This window comes from Sarcophilus harrisii, chromosome 2 (assembly GCF_902635505.1).
Source record: "Sarcophilus harrisii chromosome 2, mSarHar1.11, whole genome shotgun sequence".
NCBI classification, from domain to species: domain Eukaryota; kingdom Metazoa; phylum Chordata; class Mammalia; order Dasyuromorphia; family Dasyuridae; genus Sarcophilus; species Sarcophilus harrisii.
In genome coordinates this window covers 325,360,481-325,377,117 of record NC_045427.1, presented here as the reverse complement: position 1 = coordinate 325,377,117, position 16,637 = coordinate 325,360,481, and the positions used below count along the sequence as shown (strand labels likewise).

Below are 16,637 nucleotides of genomic sequence, written 5' to 3'. Positions count from 1 at the left end.
ATGGCTGAATAAATTGTGATATATGAATATTATGGAATATTATTACTCGGTAAGAAATGACCAGCAGGATGATTTCAGAAAGGCCTGGAGAGACTTACATGAATTGATGCTGAGTGAAATAAGCAGGACCAGGAGATCATTATATACTTCAACAACAATACTATATGATGATCAATTCTGATGGACGTGGCCATCTCCAGCAATGAGATGAACCAAATCAGTTCCAATAGAGCAGTAATGAATTGAACCAGCTACAACCAGCGAAAGAATTCTGGGAGATGACTATAAACCATTACATAGAATTCCCAATCCCTCTATTTTTTTCCACCTGCATTTTTGATTTCCTTCATAGGCATACACTATTTCAAAGTCCAATTTGTTTTGTACAGCAAAATAACTGTTAGGACATGTATACTTATATTGTATTTAATTTATACTTTTAACATATTTAACATGTATTGGTCAACCTGCCATTTGGGGGAGGGGATGGGGGGAAAGAGGGGAAAAATTGGAAAAAAGGTTTGGTAATTGTCAATGCTGTAAAATTACCTATATATATAACTTGTAAATAAAAAGCTATAATAATAATAAAAAAAGAAATAAAAAAATAGACAAGAAAACATAAAGCATACACACACACACACACACACACACACACACACACACACACACACAAAAGCAATGGTGTGAAACTCAAACAGAGATTCCTGATGATGAATATTTACTTAAAAAACCACAAATTAATATTATTTCAGAGGCAATCCAATCTAATCCCTTCATTTACTAAGGATCAGAGAGATGAAACAAGCTGTCCAAGAATATCCATATAGTAAGCAGAAGATGTAGGATATGAATCTCAATCCTTTGACTCCAAAATCATTGCTTTCTTTTCTTTTCTTGACTGAAATACAGTGAAATAAAAGTAAAAGCAACTAAGCTTGTCATAAAAGGAGAGATGAATAAGGGGTCAATGATGATTGTTTACTTATTGAAATGAATTGGACTGAAGCCTCTGCTGGGATATCCTGTTGATGACTTTGACATACCTGAGTCAATTGTAGTGACTTATGACTGTCATAGCTGGCCCCAAAGTAACATAAGATCTATGCACCATGATTAAACAGACTTCATTTGTACAAGGTATAGAGGACAATTGTCTCCACATTGAATTAGATCCTTTTCTGAAAAATTAATTTTTGATCCAAAGTGAAATGGAAAGCCACAGAGCAAGTCTCAGGGGGTGTAGCATGTTAGCACTGATGACTTTCATATGAGAAGTGCCCAAAGAATCACTGTCAATGACGCATATGACTAAGAAAAGGTGGACTGGTGTGTAGCAAGAGGGGAATTTGCCTCAGTGACCACAAAGTATTTAAAGTCTGCCAGTTAGGGCTTTTCTATCTTATATGCTTCTTCCATAGAAGGGTCGATTTGCCAGAGGACACAAATACATAAAAGTTACACAGAGTGAGGAGGGATAGAGAAGTTGGATCTAAGCCACCTTAGCTCTTGAACTCTTGGGTCATATCCTAACAATCATGGAAGAGTACTGTTAGTTTGTTTTACACTTTAGTCAATTTTCTGTCTCACAAGCACTACTAATAGGTGTCTTGAGGGAGAGCTACAAGTAACCTTGTTCTGGAATGATAAGATTAGAACAATCATTATATAGATACAGATAGATTCATATATTGCTAGAGGGTTAATGTTTATTCTTCATTGTACTGGTGAAGAAGCTAAGAAGACACTTCCCCAGAATCATACAGGTGGTCATGAGCAGAGCTAAAAACTGAACCCAGGATTTCTGAATCTTAAAGCAACTATTAAGGGACCACTTCAGATTTATTGATTGGCTAACAATTACTGAAAAGGAAAATGAGAGATGCTAGAAAGGATGCAGAAAAATAGATACGCTAATGCAAAGTTTCTTAAATTGTGAGTCAGATATGGAGTTGTGTAACTGAATGCAGGGATCGTGAAAAATTTGGTCACAGAAGAGGTATCAAATTCCAACCAAGACTTAATTAAACCAATATTTAATTCTTTATATAAAAATAAACATTTCTTTCAGTATTCAAATCTACTTTCATCTTCACTGACACCTGAGGTGTCTCCTCCTTTGGAAAACTAGCAGTATATTATCAGAAACATTCTTCTAATTGCTCAAATAAATTTCTCTTTCTTTTTTATTGTTTTATTTTTTCTGATTATACATGTATATTTTTAAAATATGTATTTCTTTATGAATCATATTGGCAAAGAAAAATCAGAACAAAGGGAAAAAGCATGAGAGGGAAAAAAAAAAAACGAAAAAAAAAAGTGCACAATAAAATGTGTTGCTTTACATTCAGTCTTTCTGGATGCAAATGGTGTTTTTTTATCCAAAGTTTACTGAAATTGCCTTGGATCACTGAACCATTCAGAAGAACTAAATCTTCCATAGTTGATCTTGCTGTTACTATGTATAATGTATTCCTGGTTCGGCTTGTTTCACTCAACATCAGTTCATGTAAATCTTTCCAGGCCTTTCTAAAATTAGCTTGTTCATTATTTTTTATAGAACAATAATATTCCATTATTTTATTATAACTTATTCAGCCAATCCTCAATTAATGGGCATCTACTCACTTTCCAATTATTTGCCACCACAAAAAGAGCTGCTACAAACATTTTTGCCCATGTGGGTCCTTTTCCCTCCTTTATGATTTCCTTGGGATACAGGCCCAGTAGTGGCAATGCTGTATCAAAGGATATGCACAATTTGATAGCCCTTTGGACACAGTTCCAAATTGTTCTCTAGAATGGTTGATTCAGTTCACAACTCTACCAACAATGCATTAAAGTGGCAGTTTTCCCACATCCCTTCCAACATTTATTGTCTTTTCCTATCATCTTAGCCAATCTGAGAAGTGTGAGGTGGTAGCTCAGAGTTGTTTTTAATTAGCATTTCTCTAATCAATTGTGATTTAGAGCATTTTTTCATATGACTATCTATGGCTTTAGTTTCATCATCTGAAAATTTTCTATTCATATGCTTTGAATATATTTCTCTTTCTAAGTTTCTTTAACTCTTGTGTCCATAGTTCAGTGTTTTTAATCAGTTCTGATCTTTTCTTCAAAAACATCAGGTAGTGTCATATTTTTTTTTACCTGTAAGACCACTACTTAGCTTTGCAGAATAAGTTATTCTTGTTGTAAGACTTTATCTTTTGCCCTTTGGAATAGGATACAAAGAGATCTCTCATTTTAAATAATATAGAGCGATCCTAACTATAGTTTCTTGGTACTTAAACTGATTCTTTCTAGATTCCTGCAGTATTATTTTTCTTTTATGTGGTAGCTATGGATTTTGACTATGAAGGTTCCTCTAAGGGAAGACTGGTGGATTCTTGTTTCCCTGCAAAGTTATGGATCCTGCTGAGAGGGAGTACCAAGGCCACTTTGAGTTTTGGTGCACAATAAATTTTCTGCCACATTGCAGAATCGCCCTTGTTGAGCAAGGAGCAATGATTTGTGATCATGGGAACAGTAAGCTAGAGGGTCACAGCCAGTGGCTATGTAAGCAGGGATGCCTGAACAGGGCCTCTTGCCTTGGAGCGAGTTGCTAAATTACTGGATTGGTTCTCCTCCCATTGGCAGATACCATATATACACAAAGTCCACAAGCTGCTTCTCTGAATGATGACTGGGGCTTGCCTACTGTTCACATGCTGATCATGTTTGCAAAAATGTATATCAACAAGGTTGTACAGAGCTCTTTTCACACTCTATGAGTCTCCTGCTTCATTCATCTTGCCTCTGAGATCAAAGGGCTTATATGCTTTGAACTCTTGAAGAGGGCTGCAAACATTTCCCTCTTTGCCTTCTGGTTCTAACAGATACAGGCAATTCTCACTTATGATTTTGTTCAAATACAGTGTCCAGACTATTTTTTTGCACTATGCTTTTCATGGAATTCAATACTTCTTAAGCTCTCTTTCCTTGATCTATTTTCCAAGTTGGTTGTTGGAAATATACCAGATACATTTCCTTTTTTTCTCCTTTTTCTTCTTCAATCTTTCGATTTTATTTCAAGGTATCTTGCTGACTCATCGAGTCACTGATTTCTGTTTGGTATATTCTAGATTTCGGGAAGACCATTTCTTATATGAGGTTTGTCAATTATTTATTTTCTGTAATTAGGTATATACTTAATAAAGAGTTATCACTGATATTCTGAAGGATGATTTTGAGGCATTTGTTGTTGTTACCACACAGACAAGTAGCTTTGGATAAATTCTCAAAAGCAGTGAGGAATTATTCCTTTGGCTGAACTGTCTGGGGAAAAAAAATTACCCTTTCAATATTATATAGTAGTGAGATTATCTTTCTGAATGAAGATGTAAAGCTAAAGTACAAAAGAAAATATTTGGTTTGAGTGAGGCTTCTTAGACTGAATGGCTATCAAGAATTCTCTCATTTACTCTCAGGTATTCTGTATACACAGTGTTACAGGACAATAAAAAAAGGCATAGTTTAAATGACATAGCAATAAAAAAGTTAGTAGTAGCAATGTAAAAATGCAATCCTAATCTAGAAGGTTAGATGGTGGGTATAAGAAAAATAACTACTGCAAGATTTCAAGAAGATCAATGCAGTTTGAGATAAAGGCAAATGTAGTGAGATGATAATTTATTCCATGGAAATTGATAAGATCAGTGCATGAAATACTATAGAAGGTGAAGAGAAGAGGGAGCATGACAGACCCTTGGGGGACACCTGCTAAACTGCAGGAAACTGGATTAAAGTCAATGGGAAGATTAAAAAGTAACAAGACAGGTAGATAGAAGAATATAGTAAGGCAGTAGTTTCTTGGTCCAGCTTTTCTTATCTTTTCACAGCTTCCTTCGCATACATACAACCACATCTTTTCACAACTTCCTTCAGTCTTTGTTTTCCTAGGGGCTTTCCTGGTGAAGCTTACTTTTCCCAAGTTATCTGATTCTCCAGCTTCTTCAATGTGACTTCCAAGTCAAGAGTCAATAAAATAGACCAAGCTATGTGAACTTTGTGCCTCTTAAACCTTGTGGGAGCCTATGATCCACAAATCATATCTTTTAGACCTACTGATCAGATCAATTTCAGTAAGGAAGTTAGGGAAACTGCATCTACCAAAGCTAATGTGTGGCACTCAAAGATGAGTGTCACTGAATCCTTGCTGTATATTTTTGCTGTGTTAGAGCAAAGTAAACCTCCTCTTTTAATCATTCAATGGCTCATAGGTACCTAATTTTGTCCTAACACTAAACCTTAGCTAAGAGGATGCTGGCTTTAGAACTGTGCCAACAATCGAGGAGAACCAGAAGAGAATAATGTCTAAAAGAAAAAAAAAACCTAGGGAAAAAGAGTATCCATGAGAAAAGGTATTTGACATTGTCCAAGTATAAATAAGGATGGAGTGAGAATAAGTTATTAAATGTGGCAATTAAGAGGTCACTGAGCCTTTCCACATCCATGTGTTCTGTCTGGCAAGAGGATGTTTTCACTTCTTTTTCTCTCCTGTGCCTTAGTACTGGCCAGACATAGTGCTTATTAGTGTTATCATGAAGATTTGAATATCAAGAGCATATTTTCAACCACCCATGGGAAACAGTTAACAACAGCTGCTATGCAAAAACATCCAAATCCTATGAATCCAAGTCTACTTGGATCTCATTTGTTAGAAAGACACTGGGAAACTACATAGCCATAGACTTCTTAGCTCAGAGTGAAAAATGCCTTCTATTATAAAATTAATTTTCAGTACAGCAAGAACCAAAACTTATGTGTAGGAACATTATGTAGTTGGTCCCATAGAGAAAAGAACACATCTTAAGTCCATCATAACCACTGTGAAGGAGAATGCCATAGCAATTATCTAGAAGAACTGATGGAAAGTACAATATTATCTAACGCTACTAAAGACCATGAAGCAATGGAGTGGGTAATTAACAAATTAAATGCTGAGATTGAAGAATTGACTGTTTCAGCAAGAGAAAGCACAAGAAGACCTATGACTGTAGCAGCATTTTTAGAGAAATAATAATGACTATATAAAACATTAAAAGATCCATCAGGGCCTCTACAAACTGGTAACACACTTATTCTTATTTGGTACTTAAGAGGCCTATCTGTATATTAGGTATTCAGTCATCTTGGAGAAAAACTACAAGTTTTGATGGAAAAAAAGGAGAAGGTATAGGGCTTCCAAACATATGGGATCAATTAGAATGAATGTTACCTGAAAATATCATGTAATATTAAATTTCCAATATTTGAAGACTTAAGGATATTTCAAATAAATACCTTGATCAGAAAATAGTATGCTGAATCTCCTTTAAGATTGAATTTTACTGTACTTAATTAAAATGAGACTCTACTTGGTTTTGGACAAACTCCAGAATGAACCAGAACTATCTTTTTCAGCATGATTGCTTAAACAATTTTAGGAACTTTGTTTGGAAAGAATGAAAATATATTACTTGAAATCCAAATGCAAGTCTTTATTTGTACAAAAATAACTGCCATTGAATAACTATGGCAATGTAAATTGACACAAATAATATCTTTGTAGTGAACATTATTGTTAAAGTGAAATGACTCCCAGTATAGCAAAACAAAACAAACAACAAAAAAAAGAAGACATTGATAACTTTAGGGAAAAGTTATTTCAATCAAATGATGATGTTAGAAGCCAAACTGCAAAGGAATAAAAAAGAAAAGTTATAGATGCCTTTCCCAAGTAGTTTAATCAGAAAAGGGAGGAGAGTTATAAGATGACTGAAAGCAGGGAAGGAAAATGAATACTTTCTATAGAAGGTGGCATTTGAACTCAATCTTTGAAAAACCTTTTATTCAATTAACTCATTTCTTAACAATTATTTCTAAAAAAATTTGAGTTCCAAATTTTCTCCCTCATTCCAGATCCTTTCCCACCTATTAAGAAGGCAAACAATATGCTATAAACAACAAATATGAAATTATGCAAAACTTTCCCGTATCAGCCATGTTGGAAAAAAAAAAAAAAAACTAAGTGAAAAAAATTATGCTTCAATTTTCATTCAGAGTTCATAAGTTCTCTCTCTGGAGATAGATACCATTTTTTCATTCTGAGTAATATGATTCACAGTTGATCATTGTTATAATATTGCTGTTACAATATACAAATATTCTCTTTCTGTTCATTTTAATTTGTATAACTTTATATAAGTCTTCCCATGCTTTTCTGTAACTATCCTGCTTGTCATTTCTTATAGTACAATAGTATTTCATCATAACCATATACCAAAATTTATACAGTTATTCCACATTTAAAAGGCATCCCCTCAATTTTCAATTCTCTGCACAAAATAACCCTTCGGGCTCTTTTTAAAATTGTTCTCCAGAATATTTAGACCATTTTGTAACTCCATCCAATATAATAGTTAACCCACTTTCCTTATCTCCTCTGATATTAATTATTATTTTGTCATATTAGACAATCTAATAGGTATGAGATGGTAATGCACAGTTGTTTAGATTTGCATTTTCCTAATCAATAGTGAGAGATGATGTAGATTTATACTAGACAATGGAAAGAAAGGATTAGATGTGAGACTTGTTTTGGAGGCAGGCCTGGAAATTGAATGAGAATAAGGAAGAATGAGATTGAAGAATCAAAGAAAATTCTAAGGTTAAGAAACTTAGCCTGAAAAAATAATGGTACTATCAAAGAAATACAAAAGCACGGCAAATTTGGAAATTGGATTGAGAATGATAGCATAGTGTTTTTATTTATGTTTTCTGGCTAGAGACCCTGTCCTGCCTAGTATTTTTATCTACTTCACATAGAAAGACATATTAGAAAAGTATGGCTCTCCCTCTAGGAGCAGTGTCAAAACAACTTAGAGGCAAGGAGAACCTATTTGACTTACAGTTCTTACAGTTCTGAAAATGAACAGAAAGGTGAACACTGATAGGGAGAACTCATAAGGTACAAAGAAAAGAATAATTTGACTGATAATTATATAAACTCTCATGGGTTGGGACTAACTCAGGCTAGTCGCTTGGTAGTTTAGGCCTGAAATTAGAATGGAATGAGATGTTCATCCAGAATAGTGATGATAATGATGATGAAGCTAACTAGCTGGCATTTATAGAGCACTTTAAGATTTAAAAAGAGCTTCTCAAATATCATCTTATTTATTTTTATACAACCGTGGGAGGTACATGCTTTTATTGTTCCTGTTTTATAGACAAGGAATCTGAGGCCCATATATGTGAGTCAAGGTTATCTGCCTAAGGCCATAATAAGTCTGGGAATCAGAGCCAAGATTTGGACTTAAATCCTCTGACCCCAAATTCAGCAGTTTTTCCACTACACCACTCTGACTATTTCTCCTCTATAAAAATGGGAAATTACTAGACTACCTAAAATTCTCCTGATAAAATAGACAGATAATAAGTATAAAATGTTTATGTGGTTGAATTCATTTCAAATTCCTTCCTTCCTATCTCCTCCCTTTACATGTTTTTTTTTTTTTTTTTTTTTTCCTTTTTTAAAAGACAATAGAAGGGGCAGGTAGGTGGCACAGTAGATTGAGCACCAACCCTGAAGGTCAGAGAACCTGAGTTCAAATTTGATCTCAGACATTCAACATTTCCTAGCTGTGTGTGATCCTGGGCAAGTCACTTAACCCCAATTGCCTCAGGAAAAAAAAAGGTAATAGAACTATCCCCAACAATTGACTGGCTTAATTAAGAATTAAAACTTAACCCACTGATATTGCTTCTTGGTGGCTTCAATATGTGAGAAATAATGAAAAGTTAGGTTTCCACAGAATGTTGCAAACTTCAAGATAACATAAGATAATAAGTATCAGTGACCAATGAGCTCTCACAAGGAAAAACTAACGTGGCTACAGATTTCTCATCAAGAAGTTTAGACTAGAAACTGATTTGAACTGACCAGGATCACTGACCCAGAGAAGGTTTTTCTTTATTGCATTTACTTAATAAGCCTCATACATATAAGCTGACATACCCCTCATTAACAGAATATGGGGTGTATGATGAAGGAGGGGAACACGCTTGGAAGTAACATATAAAGGATGATGTAATCCGAATGAAAACTGATCACTCCATTTTCTGATGGGAAGGAACTGTGATAAACTAAAAGCATAAAACTTGTCTTGCTTCTGTATTTAACTCTGCAATAAACTTTTCTTGATACCTGAATTTCAGTGTGTCAAGCATGTTTCTAACACATGCAAAATAGGACTTGAGGGGATGAAACTCCTCTGTTGTATTACAATAAATAATATTTATTTCTATACTAATCAAATTACCAAGGAGTTACTTCTTAGACTTAGGCAAAATAACAGCAAAATTCATATGGAAAACAAAAGGTGTAGAATCTCAGAGAATAAGAAATAGTAGGAATAATAAATAAGAAAATAAGAAAAAGTAGGAATAAAAGGTTTAACTAGAGAGCGCTAGGTTTAGAGTTGAGAAGACTTGAATTTAAATCCAGCATCAGACATTTATTAATTGTCGTGACCCTCAGCAAACCACATAACCAACCTCTTTTTGTCTTAATCCTTTGAAGAAGGAAAAGAGGCAAACCGCTCCAGTATCTTTGTTAAGAAAATCCCATTGACAATATAGCCATTACAACGAGGGTGTTGTCCTGGCACAGATGGCATGCCTATACCTCTTATGCCAGACATAAGAGACAGATTGAGGCAGGAACGAAGCTATATGCAGTGCTCCAGTACACAGAGAAAGCCTGCACACTAGCATAAAAGAGATCCCAGACCTATACTGAAATATTTTTAGACCCATTCTGAAATATTTTGATGGGGAAAATGACCAGTTGGCAGTTTCGTTGCTTATTATTCAATCCTGGGTGGCAGATCTATCCTGGAGTCAATGAGAAGAGAGTCTATGCACAGGTAATTTCAGTTCAGTATACTGAGAAAGGAATAAATTTTAGGTTGCGGCTAACAGCTGCAACTGTGATATAAGTTAGACCTCAGGCACAAAGTAGGATGTTCTAAAAGAAATTTAGCCCAGATAGCACAGGAAAAACAAAAGTAGTAACATCTAGACAAAAAGGAAGCCTATAGTTAAGCCAGTCTTAATCAAAAGAACTTTCTAGCTGATGGAGAAAGTCTACATTTGTACAAATCCAGAACTAGGTCAGGAACTTTCATAGCTCAGACTATGGGATAGTAACCACACTTTACTCTGGAGCAGATCCCTTTGAAAGCAGAGAGCACATACTACTGGGCTTATACCCCAAGAAGATATTAAAGAAGTGAAAGGGACCTGTATGTGCCAAAATGTTTGTGGCAGCCCTGTTTGTAGTGGCTAGAAACTGGAAACTGAGTGGATGCCCTTCACTTGGAGAATGGTTGGGTAAATTGTGGTATATGAATGTTATGGAATATTATTGTTCTGTAAGAAATGACCAGCAGGATGAATACAGAGAGGCTTGGAGAGACTTACATGAACTGATGCTGAGTGAAATGAGCAGAACCAGGAGATCATTATATACCTCAACAATGATACTGAATGAGGATGTATTCTGATGGAAGAGGATTTCTTTGACAAAGAGACCTAATTCAGTTTCAATTGATCAATGATGGACAGAAGCAGCTACACACAAAGAAAGAACACTGGGAAGTGAATGTAAACTGTTTGCATTTTTGTTTTTCTTCCCGGGTTATTTTTACCTTCTGAATCCAATTCTTCCTGTGCAACAAGAGAACTGTTTGGTTCTGCACACATATATTGTATCTAGGATATACTGCGACATATTCAACATATATAGGACTGCTTGCCATCTAGGGGAGGGAGTGGAGGGAGAGAGGGGAAAAATCGGAACAGAAGTGGGTGCAAGGGATAATGTTGTAAAAAATTATCCTGGCATGGGTTCTGTCAATAAAAAGTTACTATAATAAAAAAATAAAATTAAAAACAAACAAACAAAAGAAAACCCAATGAGATGATTCAAATCAGTTCCACTTGTTCAATGATGAAAAGAGCCATCTATACCCAGAAAGAAGACTGTGGGAACTGAGTGTGGAATACAACATAGCATTCTCACTCTGTCTGTTGTTATTTGTTTGCATTTTGTTTTCTTTCTCAGTTTTTCTTTTCTTTCCTTCTTGATCTGATTTTTCTTGTGCAGCAAAATAACTGTATAAATATGTATACATATATTGGATTTAACATGTATTTCAACATATTTGACATGTATTGGACTACCTGCAAGCTAGGGGAAAGAGTGAAGGGAAGGAAGGGAAAATTTGGAACAAAAGGTTTTGCAAGGATCAGTGTTGGGAAAATTACCCATGCATATGCTTTGTAAATAAAAAATAAATAAATTAAAAAAAAAAAAAAGCAAAGAAAGCAGAGAGCACAGCACAAAACTCAAAGAAAGCAGTAAAAGAACCTAAAAGAACCAGCTCAGACCTTTACTTCAAACATGTATAAAGGCTAGCCCTAACGTTAAGAGGAAAGTCAGGAATTAGGTTGGAAGAAATAGGAGATTTTTTTTTTAAAGGACCACACCTTGGTGAGCAATTACGGTGGCAAAGATGCTCAAGACACAAATGCAGAAGAGAATAACTCCACAACATCTACAACGTGTCTTAAAACACACACACACACACACACACACACACACACACACACACACACCCTTGAAAAAATTTAGCCAGAATTTCTGGAAGACAAAAAACAAGATTAAAAAAAAAAAAGAATTAAAAGTATTTTTTTTAAATAAAAAGAAAGTGCTGAGGAAAAATCTGAAAAAGAAATGAGAGCTGAGGATAAATAATTGGAAAGGGAATGAACAGCTTGGCACAAGATGTACTAAACTTGCCCCAAAACAAACTCTATGAAAATTAGAATGGACAAAACAGAAGCTAATGACTCCACAAGGTAACAAAAAATATGAAAACAAAATCAAGAGACTGAAAAACATGGAGCAAATATAAGATATAGCAAAAACAACTGACATAGAAAACAGATAAAGAAAAAATAAAGAATCACTGAACTATTTGAATGCAATGACCAAAAAGAAGAGACTAGACATCCTACTTCAAAAAATCTTAAAAGAAAACTTCCCAGATCTCTTGCAAACAGTAGGTACAATGTTAACAGAATTGACCATTTCGTAAAACCCCCAAATGAAAACCCCAAACCATTATAGCTAAAATCCAGAGCTACTAGCTCAAAGAAAAATTATTGTAAGCAGTCAAGAAGAAAGAATTCACAGTGAGAACCACAGAAGTTTTTAGCATTCACCACTTTAAAGGAGTAAAGAACTTGAAAAATGACATTTGAAAAAACAAAAGAAATGGGCTTACAGTCAAAAATAACTTACCCAACAAAATGGAGTATAATGGTACAAGGGAAAGAAAGATCTTTAAAGAAACAGAAGATTCTAAGTATTCTTAATGACAAGATCAAAGTTGTAGTGAAACTCTTAAGTTGAAACATGAATGAAAAGCATAAAAAGTTAAAGATGAATAAATAATGAAAAACAATAAACACAGATAAACTGCTTAATTTAAATGTGGAGAGATGATATGTATATCCCCTACTGAATCTTATCTTCATCAGAATTCACAGAAAGAATATAATTAGACAAGGCCCAGGATAGGTTCTGTTATGTCTTGATCTTAAGAATGTAAAGAGAGGGAAAGAGGAATATATTGAGTAGGAAGGGAGAGAAAGGAAGATTAGAGAAAATAATCTTATATAACTAGAGAGCACAAATAGATATTTATACCAACAAGGAGGGGAAAATGGTGGTGGAATGGCTGCCATTTGAACTTTAGTTCTCATTTAAACTAGGAAAAAGAAGATAAACATACAAAGAGTTGCATACAAAAATCTATTTCACTCAACATGAAAAGAGGAGAAGAAGAGAAGAAGGATATAGGCAATTAGAAGATAAAGAGGAAGCATTAGAACTAAAGAAAACAAATATTAAGGAAGTATAAAAATGTTTATAGCTTTTTTTTGAGGTGGCAAAAAATGGGACTCAAGAAGGGGTCTATAAGTTGGGGATGAAAAATCTATGTTTTTATCAAAAAGAAAATTTTGTCTTTACCCTGAAAAACAGGCAAAATCCAAGATGAGAAAAAAAAAATTAAGTTTATTTAAAAACACCCAGACAGAAATCTGTTAGTAGAATGGCCCAAGGGATTAACCCCAAAGTCAAGATGGAGATTGCTCTTAAAGACAATTTTTTTGGGGGGGAATATGAGCAAGACAATCCTGATAAATATTTGTTAGCTCCTCTCCTACTGAAGCATATTAGGGAAATAAAATTGGAATTATGGGGGATGGACTGCCACCTGTTGCCTAGCAGGTAAGAAGATAAAGGGAATAAGATCAAAGGATATGGGTAGATCAGCTCCTCCTTTCTTCATAAACTGATTAATGAATCTTGGCTGATTAAAACAAAATATTTTATGAAAAGAAAAAACAATGAAGATTATGGAGAACAAAAAAGCAAACATTCTATTCACAGCAGATAAGACTTTGGACTACTAGGACATACATATATAATATGATTGAAGAAATCAGAGTATCAAATAGTTTTTGTTTTACTTTGTCACAATTGAAGGCTATGTTAGAAAGGTTTAGGATTTGAAATAATAATAATTAACATTTTACAAGCTATCTCTTTGAAATTTACAACTACCTTGGGAGGTAGATATATAATTATGTCACTTTTCAGATAAGGAAACTGAAACAAGCACAGGTAAAGTGATTTCCCCAAAGTCATGCAGCTGTGGAATGTGTAAAGCCAGATATGAATGGGCTTTAACCTTATAAAAATCATGGTCTCTTAATTGAAGGACTTATTTGTTACTAGGTTAGGTAAAGTAAGTTGCTTAATTGTTTTGACTTCTGATTAGCTTTAGCAACTGCTGTGCTGGACTAGGTAGAACTTTGCTTTTGCTAGATAGAGTCAGGCAGATCATACTTTCATCAGGCAATGACTACTGGAATGAGCTGGGCAGGCTACTCTGCCCATGAGTACCTACTAGCAAACTGTGATAGACAGATTAGTGTGCTGCTACAACAGAATGGGTAGGCCACTTAAAGGCGAGGCCCCTTTCAGGAGACAGTGAGGTACTCTTGCTGGAGAGGAAGATGTATTGTACCCTGTGTACTTGATCTTAAATAAGAACTCTCAGTCTTTTCTGACCTTCAACTGTCTTGGCTAGATGGGACTATGCTGTCTTCAGCTGAAGTGTTGGGAGTGCTTTTTCAGGTGGATTGCTGCAGTGTTTTTTCCATTAGGTCAATGACCCTTAGTTTAGGATTGACAAAAATCTCTTCTATTGACTTCCTCAGAGTCCTAGTTCCAAGGTTGTTTGTCATCTCTAAGCAGGAAGTAGAAGAGATATATGTAGCTTGTCTAAATTTTGGCAATCTTTTTAGTTTCAAGGGTCCTTTCTCTCATTAAGACACTCCACCTTTCTTTTTAGGGCAATGAGTTCAAATTAAGCAATTTAGGTTTCCTATCTCCTTCTGGAGATAAGAGGCTGAGAATGAATGAAGTCTGAAATTTTGAGGCAAATTCATTGTTTGAATGACTTTTTCATATACAATCGAACTATTCAAGCCCATTTGGAAGGTCTATTTTGTATTTGAGAGCCTTTCCCTTACTTTACATTTCCATCATTTATTTATTCTTAAGATAAAAATAAAATACAAAATAAGAAACAAAAAGAGAGAATGAGAATCACTAAATCTTTATTCTATACCACTGACTTTAAAAAAAAGAAAAAAAAACTAATTGATGAGATTGGGGTAGCAATTCCTAGTTCAAATACAAGGTGCAAGGTGTAAGACAAATGTGAATAATTCACAGTGCTCTTTGCCAAAAGGGGAATTTATGAATAGAGGTTACAGACACAATGAAGGAGTAAAACAGACATGGTAAATATGAAATAAATTTGGGAAAGCATATAGTTAGCAAAGAAAAGGGTTTTAATAATTAACAAGGGAAAAGACAAGTTTCCTAGTAGAACTCACAATTGACCAGGAGAAGGGGAATATGCCATGAAGTGAGAGTATGTAATTGACTGGTAGGCCAAATCCATAAAGGTATTGCCTTAAAAAGAGTGAGTTAGCTATAACAAGGAGAAAGACACCATGAAACATGGGGGAGTGAGTGAGAAGAAAGACACCATGAGGCAGAACACCATGGCAGGCTTAATCTCAAAAAAAAATTCAGCAAAACTGGTGTGAGCCATTAGCAGATTTAGGGGGAATTTAACATCAGGGTTTTGATATTACGCCTCAGCTTTCTGATTGAATATGGTAAGGTGGGATTTCCTAAGACTTCTACAGGAGCTAATACTGTAGGGCTGAGCTATTCCCATCAGTGCCCTTCCTTGCTAACTTGAAGGAATATATTATAATATCTGATATAATACTGATATTATAATATCAATAATTAAGGTTACCTCTCATAGCTCATCTAGTTACCCAGGACTTCATCACTAATAACTTAAAACTGAACTAAAATTTGTAGAATATACTATACAATATATTAAACCTATAATTTCCAAGTGTTCTATTTGTCTGCTCTTCCTTCTGAAAAGTACTTTTTTGCATACTTTCAAAAAATGTTTCTATGAACATCCTTTTTTATTTTCTACCATTAAAAAAAAATCACCATTATTAATTTCCCCCCAATCCTCACATTTATTAAAAACAAATTAGGAGGAAAAAAATTAACAATGATAAAACAAAACAAAAACAATCCTCCTAAAAATAAGCATAACTAAGCAAAACCAATCTATATGGGTCATATTGAAAATTTTACGTCTGCTTTTTATCTTTAAGTCCATAATCTGTCAGTCAAGAAATGAGTAACATGTTTCATTATTAGTACTATTTTAATCTTTTTTTTCCTTTTCTTTGGACATTTATTGCTTTATATTTTGAACACTTTCGTGTTCTGTCATGTATATGACAATGTTTTTATTTTCTTTTCCTATGTTGCGTTTAAGTTTAAAGCAAATAATTTTTTTTGAGTTTTTCCATCTTTTGATGGATGACTAATTTTTTTTATTAAATCTTTTTTTTTAATTATAGCTTTTTATATACAAAACATATGCATGGGTAATTTCTCAACATTTACCCTTCCAAAAACTTCTGTTTCAACTTTTCCCCTTCTTCTCTCTACCCCCTCCCCTAGATGGCATGTAGTCCCATACATGTTAAATATGTTAAATACAATATATGTATACATATTTATATATAACTTGTTGCACAAGAAAGATCAGATTTAGAAAGAAGGTAAAAATAACCTGAGGAGAAAAAAACAAAAGTGTAATCAAACAATAACAGAAGGAGTGGAAATATTCTGTTGTGGTCCATACTCATTTCCCAATGTTCTTTTTCTGGGTGTAGCTGGTTCTATTCATTACAGATCATTTGGAACTGATCTGGATCATTTCATTGCTGAAGAGAGCCATGTCCATCAGAATTGATCATCATGTAGTGTAATATTATTGTTGGTTTTCTGGAGGTTTTGGAGCAGCCTTCCTTTCAATAGAGAAATCACCACAAGAATAGCCAGGTGTTAAAGTCCAAAGTCC

The 16,637-nt window shown here is 34.5% G+C and overlaps 1 protein-coding gene and 1 pseudogene across 12 annotated transcripts in view; one reads left to right on the top strand and one right to left on the bottom strand.

Annotated features, from left to right (window-relative positions):
- Window positions 1-16,637, bottom strand: part of GPHN (gephyrin) — a 751,804-nt gene that overhangs the window by 430,233 nt on the left and 304,934 nt on the right. The window lies entirely within an intron of this gene.
- On the top strand, window positions 4,737-6,402 carry LOC111718898 (annotated as a pseudogene).